The sequence below is a fragment of the Salvelinus namaycush genome, chromosome 35 (assembly GCF_016432855.1).
Source record: "Salvelinus namaycush isolate Seneca chromosome 35, SaNama_1.0, whole genome shotgun sequence".
NCBI classification, from domain to species: Eukaryota; Metazoa; Chordata; class Actinopteri; order Salmoniformes; family Salmonidae; genus Salvelinus; species Salvelinus namaycush.
Genome location: NC_052341.1, coordinates 29,603,112 through 29,618,047, shown reverse-complemented (window position 1 = coordinate 29,618,047; position 14,936 = coordinate 29,603,112). Strand labels below are relative to the sequence as shown.

General features: G+C 44.4%; 1 pseudogene; it reads left to right on the top strand.

Moving 5' to 3' along the window:
- Nucleotides 1-1,435: 1,435 nt before the first annotated feature.
- Nucleotides 1,436-13,350, top strand: LOC120029678 (annotated as a pseudogene).
- The last annotated feature ends 1,586 nt before the right edge of the window (nucleotides 13,351-14,936 follow it).

The window sequence follows — 14,936 nt, the reverse complement described above, 5'->3', positions numbered from 1 at the left end:
GAACCGCCTTCCTGTTCAAGTGAGCACAGCACAACAAGGTGAGTCCAAAAATGTATTGTTGCTGCCACATAAATTATGTACAATGCCAGGGAGATATGTATACTGTAGCTAAGAATGTAATACTAAGTGTATGTTGTGTTGTAAGCTGTTAGTAGCCCATGTGCCTCACCCTAGAAATGTGGTACCTTTCCCCGTCATAACTTATTCTACTGTTCTGACTTGGTGGTGCACATGTAACCTATAGCCTGTTTAGAGAAATGTAATCATCTAATATTATACAAGCTTTCATTGTCTGCTTATATGCCCTCTTTATTTATACTACGGTTCTGACATGGTGTACAGGGAGAATACCGTAAGAATGGCCCATATTTTGAATTCTGTTGCTGTACATTTCAAAAGTGCTGAACAAATCGTTATATTGACTACGTCCGTCCTAGCTCGCACGTTAATGTCTTAATTCAAATTACAGATTGCCTCTTATCCCCTTGTCATCCCCTTATGCCATAGTTTGTACATCTCAATTATCAGTAGAAGCCACATTTGTTTAAGCAAGTCAGCCATATCAGCTATGTTTTTCTAGATAGGCAGTAAATAAGGCTGAATGAATTGTTTCGCTGCCAGACAAGGCTCCGCTGATAACCAGGTGTAGCGGTGGTAAGGATTCACTCCATGGTGCTGAAAAGAAAGCTCTGCTGTTGGGACAGCTTTATGTAGGCCCTAACAGTTTGTGGGCACCGTTTGTCACCATTACAGTGCAAATAATGTATTGTTTAGTGTTGTGTAGTTGCTTTGCTGGCATGCATCTACAAAAAATGTTTTGCTGAGTTTTCCCCACCAAGACTTACATGCTAAAATCGCCACTGCATTAGAATGCAGTTTAAGCCACCATCGAGCAAATGTATCTAATGGGCTCTAGAGCGCCTAACGTCGTTTTCTTGTGCTTTGCCTTATTTCTTGAGGTGCATCAGTTTTAGCGTGTAATATGTTTTGTGGAAAAAGTGTTGGAAATAGGTGTCTCCATGATGACAATCTAAATAGCCTATCTACACTTGGTAAAACGTTGTCATGATATTCGTGTGTGCTTCTCTGGCTCCTCTTACTCACGTGACATAGTTGCCTGCTGTTCAGTCAACACACACACCCCTCTTGTCCCACTCACTCACTCAGCAAGAGGCTGCCTCACTGCCTGATAGTCAGCAGCGGCAAGTCACAGTACAATATATATTTTAAAGAAAAATGCCATGGTGGCCTCGCTTTAATTTAGAAGTAGCCCAAAAACCCACAACCCACGACCAATACATTTCCACCCGCAACATCGTTTTCAAATTAGACCAATTTTGCCTGAAAACCGTGGACATGGCAACCCTGGTGGGCAGACTGCAATTAGCGCCGTTTTCTGTCATCCACGTTTCTTGATGTCAAGTGACACCCATTGATGCTTTCCATGAGGATCGTGCCCTCATTGGAACACATCCCCAAAGCCCTGTCGTCAACAGGCACCATCAGCAGCGCCCAGCGCCAGTTTACCATACAAACCTCCAACTACCCTGCTTACCCAATTAACATTCACGTTACTGTCTAAGCAAACCATTCAGAAGCACACCTAGTAGACACTCAAGTCTGTCACATTTACTGTGAGTGTGGTCTGGTGAGGCACTACTGATTGACACATTTATTTCTGTGGGTCTCTGCTGTTTTCTAACTGTGTACTCGTTTCCAGGGTCTGGATGATGAGAACCAGGAGGAGGGTAAGTTACTGGGCAGCTACACCTACCAGGATGATGAGGATGCACTACAGACTTATCCTGTCACCGTAAGTACACTTCAACACTACCTCAAGGGGCTTGATTGGCCAGTGGAAGATGTTAGTAGTCCACATGGCATTCATCTCTAGTATGATTAGAGATGGTGACTTAGCAAGTTTTAGGTCTTGATACTTCTTATATGGCGTGAGTCTAAATTGAGTGTCTTCTGCTATCTATCCACAGGAGGAGAATGATAAAGCCTATCAGATCATTGAGGTTCGAGTGCTGTCCAACTGGGGTCACCCGGAGTACACCTGCCTGTACCGCATCAGAGTGCACGGTCAGCCCAGTGTCAACTGATGGCACAGATCAGACCACCCTGTCTGCATTTTAATGTTCTGCAGATGACCGGAGCCAATTATGCATATTATGCAATGGTGGAAAAAGTGCCCAATTGTCATACTTGAGTAAAAGTAAAGATACTCAAGTGAAAGTGAAAGTAACCCAGTGAAATACTACTTGAGTTAAAGTCTAAAAGTATTTGTTTTTAAATGTACTTAAGTATCAAATGTAAATGTAATTGCTAAAATATACTTAAGTATCAAAAGTAAAAGTATAAATAATTTCAAATTCCTTATATTAAGCAAACCAGACGGCACTATTTTCTTGTTTTTAAAATGTACGGATAGCCAGGGGCACACTCCAACACTCACTCATAATTTGCAAATGAAGCATTTGTGTTTAGTGAGTCCGCCAGATCAGAGGCGGTAGGGATGACCAGGGATGTTTCTTGTTAAGTGCCTGAATTGGACCATTTTCCTTTCCTGCTAAGAATTCAAAATGCAACAAGTAGTTTTGGGTGTCAGGGAAAATGTACGGAGTAAAAATAACATTATTTTCTGTAGGAATGTAGGGAAATAAAAAGTTGTCAGAGATATAAATAGTAAAGTGCAGATACCCCCAAAAACGATGTAAGTAGTACTTTAACGTATTTTTACACCAAAAAACTATGCACACACACACATAAGTACTTGCGCCGCAAATTTGATTTGTGCACTAATTCACCCCACCAGGACAGAGGCTCTGCCAGAGTAACCACAGGTCTGGATCTGAAGCGAACGGCCACTGGTGCCTATGACATTCGAAGGATAACCACATGGATCAGAATCTGTGCTCTACTACTTCAGACAAGACTAAATGTATTGGATTTTACATGGACCATTTTAGTCGTTTAGCAGGAGCACTTAGAGTCAAGTGCCTTGCTAGTCAGGTCTGGGATCTGAACCAGAAACCTTTCAGTTACTGGCCTAACGCGCTTAACAACTAGGCTATCTGCCACCCTTTTTATTGGCTGAAGAATGTTTCAAGTACATTTTGTGTTATGAGACCAGGTGAAACCATGGTGAAACCAGGGCCTATGTCCACAAAGCATATTAGAGTAGGAGTACTGATCTAAGATCAGTTTAGCCTTTTAGATCATAATGAATAAGAACATATGGACAGGTCCTAGATCAGCACTCCTACTTTGAGATGCTTTGTGGATATGGGCCCAGGTTTTACCATGTTCTCTTACGAACAATAGAAGAATGTAAACTTTTGTCAATAGTTTTTCATTTTAAGTCTACTGATATCAGTGTTACTTAAAAATATGTAAATGCTGTGATGACAAAGTGTTGTTTAATTGTTTTTTAAAGGGAATTTACAGCTCAAGTAAGTTAAGAATGTCTTACACTGGTCCTTTCAGCCACAGAAGTCAGGCTTTGGCCATGACCCTTTATAGATTATATACAAATACCCAATTGTAAATCTCATTATTTATTTGTTTGTCCCGAGTTAATGAAATAGCGATCTGTGTAGTATATTTTTGTAAAGGGTTTTGAGACTATTTGTAAATTGTCTTGGGACTAAACAGGTGTTTTTTGTATTTTGTACATAATTGTAACTAGTAAGACATTTTCAAATAAAATACCTTAATTTTGAGTAGTTGTAATGTAACAGTTATTGATTTTGAATCTTTTTGCTTTTTTAAATAACCTTTAAATGAAATCAGGCACTATTAGTTTCAACAAATGTGGGAATGTTTTGTCATCGTGCCCCACCGGCAGAGCTTGGTTGCAGTCTGATTCTCCACCCTTCTTCCTGATGTGAGCACACATTCACACATAGATTTTGATCTATTATGTTCAGTCCAGTAACTGACAAAAATGCACTATGGACAGTGTATGTCACACTCATCCCAGACCGAACAGACAAAAAAAAACAGGAATCTGGGTCCATGAGAGAGAGCTGTGTGCAGAATTCTCAGGTGCAGCAGTCTTTAGTGGTGGCTGTTCATCTGGGATGGTAGTATCTCTCGACCAGTAGGAGCCACTTTACTGACAACAATTACTTCTATGCTCGCTTCGAGGCAAGCAACACTGAGGCATGCAAGAGAGCATCAGCTGTTCCGGACGACTGTGTGATCACGCTCTCCGTAGCGTACGTGAGTAAGACATTTAAACAGGTCAACATACACAAGGCTGCGGGGCCAGACGGATTACCAGGACGTGTGCTCCGGGCATGTGCTGACCAACTGGCAGGTGTCTTCACTGACATTTTCAACATGTCCCTGATTGAGTCTGTAATACTAACATGTTTCAAGCAGACCACCATAGTCCCTGTGCCCAAGAACTCAAAGGCAACCTGCCTAAATGACTACAGACGCGTAGCACTCACGTCCGTAGCCATGAAGTGCTTTGAAAGGTTGGTAATGGCTCACATCAACACCATTATCCCAGAAACCCTAGACCCATTCCAATTTGCACACCGCCCAAACAGATCCACAGATGATGCAATCTCTATTGCACTCCACACTGCCCTTTCCCACCTTAACAAAAGGAGCACTTATGTGAGAATACTATTCATTGACTACAGCTCAGCGTTCAACATGTTGCTTCATGCTTTGTATGCGTGCGCTTACAGTGACTGTCACCCTGACATGGGTACTAGGTATGTTAGCTACCACACCGTTGCAGGACAGTAGTGTTTGTGAAGCGAAGGGCACTGTGCTGGTGTTATTGCCTTTCATGCCCTCCCCATTGAGTAGTAGACTGTATGTATCAAGGTGACTTTTAGATGGGTTATTTATTGTGTAGGATGCTATCCTTACGTGAGAAAAAAAACAGCCACGTTAGCTACCACCGTGATACCCAGTAGGAAGTACTTTAAGTTGGCAGGCATGTTGATACAACACCAGTGCACTGATCGCTGGCTAATCTCGTCATGCAGCCCAATCAGCCATCTTAAAGGAGTAGTTCACTATGTTAGATGGTTCCTCACCCTGAAAGTAGTCTATTTGGTTTGATGTTACTTAAATGTGATATGGCCATAAAAAAAACATGTGCCCGTCGCCGACGCTTGTTTAGCGGGTCAGAGACACAATCTGAAGGCTACCGATCTCGTCTTTGGGCAGTCCCAGATGTCCTGATATTTTCAAGCATGTTTGATTTTATCAGCACAAAACCTGCAATGCTCTTGTAGTGTGAGATGTGCAATGACACGTTTTGAGAACGGTGATCAGCAATAGACAATGAGAACTCCCCAGAGAAGCTGACGACCCTGTTTCGCATCACCCAGAATGTGTTGACTCTTGAGCAGGAGGGATGACTGCTACCAGGGGCGCATCTTTCAGTTGGGATTTCGGGGGAAATGTCCCCCCCCCCCCTCAAATTCTGAAATTGCATTTTTGTTCCCCCCAGTTTTATCATTGGAATGTGATACAAAACAAGACACGACAGGTGTGCTTCAGGACCATGTCTCCGAGTGGTCGGGTAGGCTGTTTGGAGTGTTTAGCCGACTGGATTTAGGACCACACAGACACCACAGAGTGGGCTGCCTGGCTGGACCAGCATGGGAGAGTTGAGCATAGTTCAGTGTGTTCTGGCTACTCTTTAGTTGACTGATTAGCTGGCAAGGTAACTGCTGTTTAACTAAAAAAATTAACTAGTGTTTATTCGCAGTGCTGAGCTAGTATTGTAACTGAAATAAAATCGAATTTTATTTGTCACATGCACAAGCACGTAACCAACAATTCCATTTTTTTTAAATACAAGAAATAAATAAAAGTAACAAATAATTAAAGAACAGCAGTAAAATAACAATAGCGAGGGCTATATACAGGGGGTACCGGTAGAGTCAATGTGCGGGGGCACCGGTTAGTCGAGGTAATTGAGGTAATATATGTAATTAGAATTCTTAAAGTGACTATGCATAGATAATCAACAGAGAGTAGCAGTAGCGTAGAAGAGGGGGGGCAATGCAAATAGTCTGGGTGGCCATTTGATTAGATGTTCAGGAGTCTTATGGCTTGGGGGAAGAAGCTGTTTAGAAGCCTCTTGGACCTAGACTTGGCGCTCCGGTACCGCTTGCCGTGCGGTAGCAGAGAGAACAGTCTATTACGAGGGTGGCTGGAGTCTTTGACAATTTTTAGGGCCTTCCTCTGACACCGCCTGTTATAGAGGTCCTGGATGGCAGGAAGCTTGGCCTCAGTGATGTACTGGGCCATACACACTACCCTCTGTAGTGCCTTGCGATCGGAGGCCGCAGGCAGTGATGCAACCAGTCAGGATGCTCTCGATGGTGCAGCTGTAGAACCTTTTGAGGATCTGAGGACCCATGACAAATCTTTTCAGTCTCCTGAGGCGGAATAGGTTTTGTCGTGCCTTCTTCACGACTGTCTTGGTGTGCTTGGACCATGTTAGTTGGTTGGTGATGTGGATACCAAGGAACTTGATACTCTCAAACTGTTCCACTACAGCCCCGTCGATGAGAATGGGGGCGTGCTTTGTCCTCCTTTTCCTGTAGTCCACAATCATCTCCAGTGTTCTTGCCACAGGGACTATGGTGGTCTGCTTGAAACATGTTGGTATTACAGACTCAGACAGGGAGATGTTGAACATGTCAGTGAAGACACTTACCAGTTGGTCAGCGCATGCTCGGAGTACACGTCCTGGTAATCCGTCTGGCCCTGCGGCCTTGTGAATGTTGACCTGTTTAAAGGTCTTACTCACATCGGCTACGGAGACCGTGATCACACAGTCGTCTGGAACAGCTGATGCGCTCATGCATGTTTCAGTGTTACTTTGTAGTCTGTAATAGTTTGCAAGCCCTGACACATCCGACGAGCATCGGAGCCGGTGTAGTGTGATCCGATCTTAGTCCTGTATTGATGCTTTGCCTGGTTCGTCGGAGGGCATAACAGGATTTCTTATAAGCTTCCGGGTTAGAGTCCCGCTCCTTGAAATCGGCAGCTCTACCCTTTAGCTCAGTGAGGATGTTACCTGTAATCCATTGCTTCTGGTTTGGGTATGTACGTACAGTCACTGTGGAGACGACGTAATCGATGCACTTATTGATGAAGCCAGTGACTGATGTGGTGTACTCCTCAATGCCATCGGAAGAATCCCGGAACATATTCCAGTCTGTGCCAGCAAAACAGCAGCTTAGCATCTGCTTCATCTGACCACTTTTCTATTGACTGAGTCACTGGTGCTTCCTGCTTTAGTTTTCGCTTGCAGTCATCTTTGCAGGACGGCCACTCTTAGGGAGAGTAGCAACAGTCCTGAACTTTCTCCATTTATATCCAATTTGTCTTACCGTGGACTGATGAACATCACGGCTTTTAGAGATACTTTTGTAACCATTTCCAGCTTTATGCAAGTCAACAATTCTTCATCTTAGGTCTTCTAAGATCTCTTTTGTTCAAGGCATGGTTCACATCAAACAATGCCTCTTGTGAATAGCAAACCCACATTTTGTGAGTGTTTTTTTATGGGCAGGGCAGCTCTAACCAACATCTTCAATTTTGTCTCATTGATTGGACTCCAAGTTAGCTGACTCCTGACTCCAATTAGCTTTTGGAGAAGTCATTAGCCTAGGGGTTCACATATTTTTTCCAACCTGCACTGTGAATGATTAAATTATGTATTCAATATAGAAAAATACAATAATTTGTTTAAGCAGACTGTGTTTGTCTATTGTTGTGATTTAAATGAAGATCAGATCAAATGTTATGACCAATTTATGCAGAAATCCAAGTAATTCCAAAGGGTTCACATACTTTTTTTTGCCACTGTACGTCAACCACAGCATTCAAATCAACAGCAGTATCTCTACCTACTTCCGTCCCATTCCTGTTGCCGTAGAAAATACTTGTGGTGTCCAGCATTTCCTGTCTATTCCCTACTAGCACATAGACGTTTCTCTGTGAAGTTTTGACATATCCTCTTTACCTGTCTAGTTATGACAGTGTGGGTAGAGGGTATGGGTGGGCCCTTTCTTCCTTTAACCTCTTGTTTTTTTCTCAGCTGTTGTCTCTTGGTTGGGTGACGCAGCGTGGCTGTGGCTCAGGTCGTGATGGGCCCACAGACAATGACACCTGCAGACTGCTCTCCAAGCCTGGGGCCCAGCATCGACATGCTCCGTGTGCAGTGCAAGATGGAGGAGATGGACACCACCCTCTCACTGGGGGCCCAGAGCCTCATGGACCTGGTGCAGTTTCAGCAGAAGGTGGGTCCATCTCTTGTCAAATCAGCAGTCACCAATACCAGTCAATAGAAGCCTCAGTGGAAAATTACATTCGCCGGAATTACACAGAAGACAGTGGCTTTATTGTATTGTTCAGTCTTCTAACCACCAATATAGCCCTCGGATAGCGAGAAGCTCTAACTAGTGAACACAAAAGACAGTCAATGTATTGCATGTTAATTATATGTAAGTTAATCAAGCGCTTTGGTGTTTTTCCGGAACAAAGCTTGACGCATTAAGATGGTTTCTGTCCCTCCTCATTGGCAGTGGGGCTCTCTCTGCTCTGGCTAAAGGAACTAATGGACCCTATGCAGCTACAGCTGACATCCAACCTCAGCCTTCAGTCAACACCAGCCTCCAGTCAGACGAGATGTCTGGCTCTGTTTCAACAGATCCATGTCCCCAGTCTCGGGTAGCCACCAATAACCACACCGGCAGACATGATGTCACCCTTCTTTAATGGCCAGCCAGGAGGACGGAGGCCCAGACATGCTCCCTATGCTGCAGAATGTGTGTGGGTAGGTGACGCAGCTCCGCATCGAGGATGCCGCAAAAACATCCAACGGCCCACAGTGAGTAGGCTGGTAGTGACTTTATGGTTAGGTTAACTACAACGTAGAACTCCCTCTAAAGGTTTACATGGTAGGGTGGGTGGTGGGAGTAGAATACAGTCCAGATGTTATGGTTAGGAGTCAAGTCGATGGAGGAGGTCGAGAGCCACACGTCCTCCGAAACACGACCCTGCCAAGCCACACTGCTTCTTGACACACTGCTCGCTTAACCCGCAAGCACCACTGTTCAACTGGCAACCGAAGTCAGCTTGCAGGTGCCCGGCTGGCCACAAGGAGTCACTAGAGTGCGATGGGACAAGAACATCCCTGTCTGCCAAACCCTCCCCTAACCCGGATGACGCCTGGCCAATTATGTGCCGCCTCATGGGTCTCCCGGTCACAGCCAGCTGTGACACAGCCTGGGATCGAACCTGGGTCTGTAGTGACACCTCAAGCACTGCGATGCCGTGCCTTAGACCGTTGTGCTACTCGGGAGGCCGCTGTCAGTGGCTTTTGTAGTGGTTCTGGTTGCATTGTGGTGTGTCTGTGTTAATGTTAGAGTAAATGTCTTTGTTAGGGTTTGTGTGTCTGTATTACTGCAGGTCTTGACAGAGAACTCCTGGCCCTATGACAGTAATGGCTGTAAAACCTGTAAGCATAGGAAAGGATATATTCAAGTGCAATGTTAGCAGGTTAACATGGGAGGGCAACAGATCCAAAGAGCTACTGCTGGAGCAGGTTATGGAGTTGCGTCTGGAGCAGATGGAGAGGAGGCTGATGGAACACATGGAACAGCTGCTGGATGCCCTGCAGCAGCGCCTGAAGAAGGCCTTACTACAGGCCCTGCCCCTGGCCCTTCCCCTCAACCACTCAAGACCACAGCGCCCAGCCGCAGGCCCTGTACTGACTTCAGACCTGATTCCTACACTGACTCCAGCCCATGCACTGACTGAACCCAATAACCCAACTCACCAGAGACCAGCTGCTGTCTTCACTGTAGTTTTACTACTGTTTGTTGTTAATTTGACTCCCTTTCATATTCTGTATATTAACTTATGGTTTTGAATGAGTGCACTGTATGATCAGGTGTGAAAAATAAAATATCGTTTGTAACAAAACCACAAAAGGCTTTGCATTATTCTTTGAGCAAGAGTAAATATAAAAATGATTTAACAAAAACGTGCTCTCCAGCCCACATCTGTTCTCCATAGTATGCAAAAGAACGTTCCTCTGTAATGCCATTTATTTTATGTTGGCAATGGTGGAGCACTAGGTGGAGCCGTTGTTTTGGTGACTTCGGAAGAACTCCGTTGCTGTGTCCTTGAACAGGGCACCACACACCGGGCTGATCTTTCCAGGAAAAGCTCAGCTGGCTAAATGGGTTATGGATTATGTAAAACAATTTATGAGAATGATTTGCTGGATGTTTTTGTGTGGATTACAATACCAGCTAAGCCAATATAGAAGTATGTCTCTGAAGAAAAATCCTTTGTATCAATTGGGATCGGGTATCAAACTGGATTGAAACGGTTAGCGCTTTGGTTATAAACAACTTGTGTTCACCTATCTCAGAGTGCTGATTTAGGATCAGTTCTCCCTTTTCAGATTATATTGAACAAGAGTATACGGACAGGGGAGACCTCATCCTCGATCGGCATTCCTACTCTGAGATGCTTAGCCCCTGTACTGCTGTTACCCTGTGGCGTCTCTGCCACTGCGTAACTTTCCAGCTCGGGTTGATGTGGATGCATGTCTGTGTTGTGTCCACACCGCTGATCTTTCTGCACTCATCCAGTGAGCCAAGTCACAGAGCGAGACAGTGTTTTCCTCCAGGACCTGTATAGTATACATACAAACTTCAGACAGCTTCAAACCAACCAAACCACAGAACCACAGGTCAGTGGTGGTTGACTGGACCCAGGCAGACAGAACCAGGGCACAGCTGCCTGTGAGCAAACAGCAGGTCCTGGGCTGCTCACTGAGGAAAGGAAGTGAAGTGGTTCCAACTGTATCAACAATGTCTGACTGTTGCTGCTCCAACTCTGTCCGGCCCTGGATGGAACACAGCTTGGGTTTATGAAGAGATCAAATCAAAGTTTTGCAAGGCTTACAGGTTTTGTTGAACCTGTTGGACGAGGAGCATTCGGAAGTATTAGAGTATGAGTGCTGATCTGCGATCATTTTGACCTTTTCGATGTGTGTTCATGTTGCTGCACGGACGGACGGGGGGCTGAACCTAGATCAGCATTCCTACTCTTATGAATACAGGCCTACGTGTGATTTAAATACAACAGGGAAAGATCTGACCCATGGGCCTGTTAGTAAGATAACATAACACCCCTCTCAAATCGACATCCTTCAGATATATCATCAGATATATCATGTTGGCATGTTAGTTAGCACAGCAGTATTCTCATTTGGCCCCAGCCAACTGATATTTAACCTGCGTATGACTCATCCGATAAATTAAACTCAAATTATTAATACACTTTCATCGTATCCTTAGCATTCATCCGCACTGTAACTGTAGCCTCTCAGGGCCTCCACTATATGTAGTCTAGGTCATCACGAACGCATGGAAAGTACATTAACAGCAGATCACTTAGTTTGACTGATGGGACATTTACTGTTTTTCCAGAAACCTTGAGCCTATCATTTACAGTACATTGACCAAACATTTCATCGGTGAGGTCTCTGTAACTGATAAGTCACACTGTGGTCACGTTGGGCCCTGGTCAAAAACAGTGCACACTATCTAGGTTCCCTGGTTCAGCTGAGCCCAAAGAACATACAATGGAACGGACACTGTAGAGTATTATGTCATGGACCCTTCCCTGTATATAAATCACCTCATACTGTGGTTAATTCATATTAATGTGGTACTTAATGTCGCAACCTAGCATGTCACTGTGAGGGTATATGGGAGGAGGTGACCTTAATCAAATGTAAGAGATGACCATGGTTTAAGAGATGACCTAATTCTATCTTTGTTTTGCTGCACGTGCTATCGGCCCAAGTCCTGCTTGTCCCCATAATGACCTGAGATACATATTGTTCACGCACGCACGCACGCACGCGCACACACACACACACACACACACACACACACACACACACACACACACACACACACACACACACACACACACACACACACACACACACACACACACACACACACACACACACACACACACACACACACACACACACACACACACACACACAGAGTGCAGCTGAAACCACAGCTGTGGTCACATATTTACAAGCTGTGTGTGTTTTCCCTCCCCTGCCTTGGGTCATGTAATAAAGCCAGATGGTGGTCAAATATTCTCCTTCCTGCTCTTAAACCTGGTGAGGTGATCGCCCTCAGAGACAGTTGATTAAGTCCGGTGTGTCATCCTTAAAGTGCCTTGACATGCCCTCAGAGAGGTTTAAAGGGGTTTATGGTGACCGCGTTGTTTTTCTCCTTTAAACTTCTAATTTAAAACCTGTAGAACGACACTGTCTGTCATAATGACTAGGGAGTCAGGAGTTTTTCCCTGGTCAGGCTTTGTGGTCAGAAAAAACTCATGGCCCTATAAAGTAATGACTGCAAAACGTGTGAGAATAGAAAGGATACTGTATGTTTTGGTCTCCCGAGTGGCGCAGTGGTCTAAGGCACTTCAACTCAGTGCAAGAGGTGTCACTACAGACCCTGGTTCGATTCCAGGCTGTATCACAACCGGCCGTGATTGGGAGTCCCATAGGGGGGCCCAGAATTGTCCGGGTTAGGGTTTTGCCGGGGTAGGCCGTCATTGTAAATAAGAATTTGTTCTTAACTGACTTGCCTAATTAAATGAAGGTTAAATTAAAAATAAATGTTTGAGTGACAGTTCCAAAGAGAGATACAGTACTTTAATTCCTATGAAACCTCATGTCAGGGTTATGTTTCTGTTGTCAGACCTGGTAGAGTAAATCTGGCCTGTGCTTTACAGAATCATCTTAAAGGATCTTGAGCTTTGGCAGTGAGTTGGTGTTCAATATCTAAAGCCATTTATGAGTTAGGTTTATGAGCTTTCAGATTTATAAGGCTCTCTTTTCCCATATCATGTACACATGGCAATGATAATATAAAAGGAGTTAAACTAAGTTTTTATGGAGCAGGCACATGATCATACTGTGACTTATTTGGTTAAGAAAGCCAATGTGACCATGATTGATTGATTACATCTATGCATGCTTCGACAAAAACAACACAGTGCATGAGAGCCCCCACCGTCCCAGAGGACTGGGTGATCTCGCTCTCCGAGGCGACGTGAGTAAGGCTTTTAATCTGATCAACACTCGCAAGGCCGCGGGGCTGGACAGTATTCCAAGGCGCGTTCCCAGAGCACGTGCAGACCAACTGGCAGGCATCTTCACTGTCATTTTCAACCTCTCCTTGTCCCAGCCCGTAATCCTCACACCTCATGCTGACCACCATCACTCCTGTTCCCAAGAACTCTTAGACTACCTGCCACAATGACTACCGCCCCGTAGCACTTGCATCTGTAATCATGAAGTGCTTTAGCAAGGTCGGTCATGGCACACATCAACACCATCATCCCAGACACCCTAGACCCACTCTATTTGCATACCGCCCCAACAGATCTACAGACAATGCAATCTCAATTCCCCTTCACACTGCCCTCTCCCACCTGGACAAGAGGAATACCTATGTGAGAATGCTGTTCATCGACTACAGCTTAGTATTCATCACCATAATGCCCTCTGAGCTCGTCACCAACCTCGGGACCCCTGGAACTGATCACCTCCCTCCGCAACTGGATCCTGGACTTCTTGACGGGCCGACCCCAGGGGGTGAGGGTAGGCAACAACACCTCCGCTATGCTGACCCTCAACACGTGGGCCCCCCAGGGGTGTGTTCTCCACGCTTCCGTCCGGCAGGCGATACCGGTGTATCAAGGCTCAGACCAACAGACTCCAAAACAGCTTCTATCCTTTGGCCATAAGACTGTTAGATGGCAAACAACGACTGCTTTCCCTCTCCTACAGACTATCCACACTGGCTCATCCACAGGTCTCTACCCACTCAGACACGCACATCTTCGCTGCTACTCTTACTCACACGCATACACACATACTCGCATACCGAGAGACATACCGAGAGACTGAAAAACAGCTTCTATCTCAAGGCCATCAGACTGTTAAACAGCCATCACTAAAATTGAGTGGCTGCTGCCAACATACTGACTCAACTCCAGCCACTTTAATAATGGAAAAAGTGATGTAATAAATGTATCACTAGCCACTTTAAACAATGCCACTTCATATCATGTTTACATACCCTACATTACTCATCTCATATCTATATACTGTACTCTATACCATCTACTGCATCTTGCCATCTTGATGTAATGTATCACTAGCCACTTTAAACAATGCCACTTTTATATGTTTACATACCCTACCTTACTCATCTCATATGTATATACTGTACTCTATACCATCCACTGCGTCTTGCCTATGGCATTCTATACTATCACTCATTCATATATTTTTTTATGTATATATTCTTATTCATTCCTTTACACTTGTGTGAATAAGGTAATTGTTGTGAAATTGTTAGGTTAGATTACTCGTTGGATATTACTGCATTGTCGGAACTAGAAGCACAAGCTTTTTGCTACACTCGCATTAACATCTGCTAACCATGTGTATGTGACAAATAAAATTTGATTTGATTTGACATACCCACACGCACACACTCCCTCACACCTACGCTGCTGCTACAATTAGTATTGATTTGATTTATTAGTACCATTACGCTGCTGGTCATTGATTATTGAGTGCCATTAGGATTAGTATCTATCTATTTATCCTGCAACTGGTCACTAGTACTCCTGTTTACATGTATATATTACCATTAGTATATTACCATAAGTATTTATATATTCCTGCTACCAGTCACTTTTCAGCCCTGTTTACAATGTATATTCTAATACCAGACCTTTTTTATGTATAAACCTACCTCAACCATTTCAGTACTACCCCACGTTGAATAAGGTACTGGCACTGACCTGTATAGACTTGC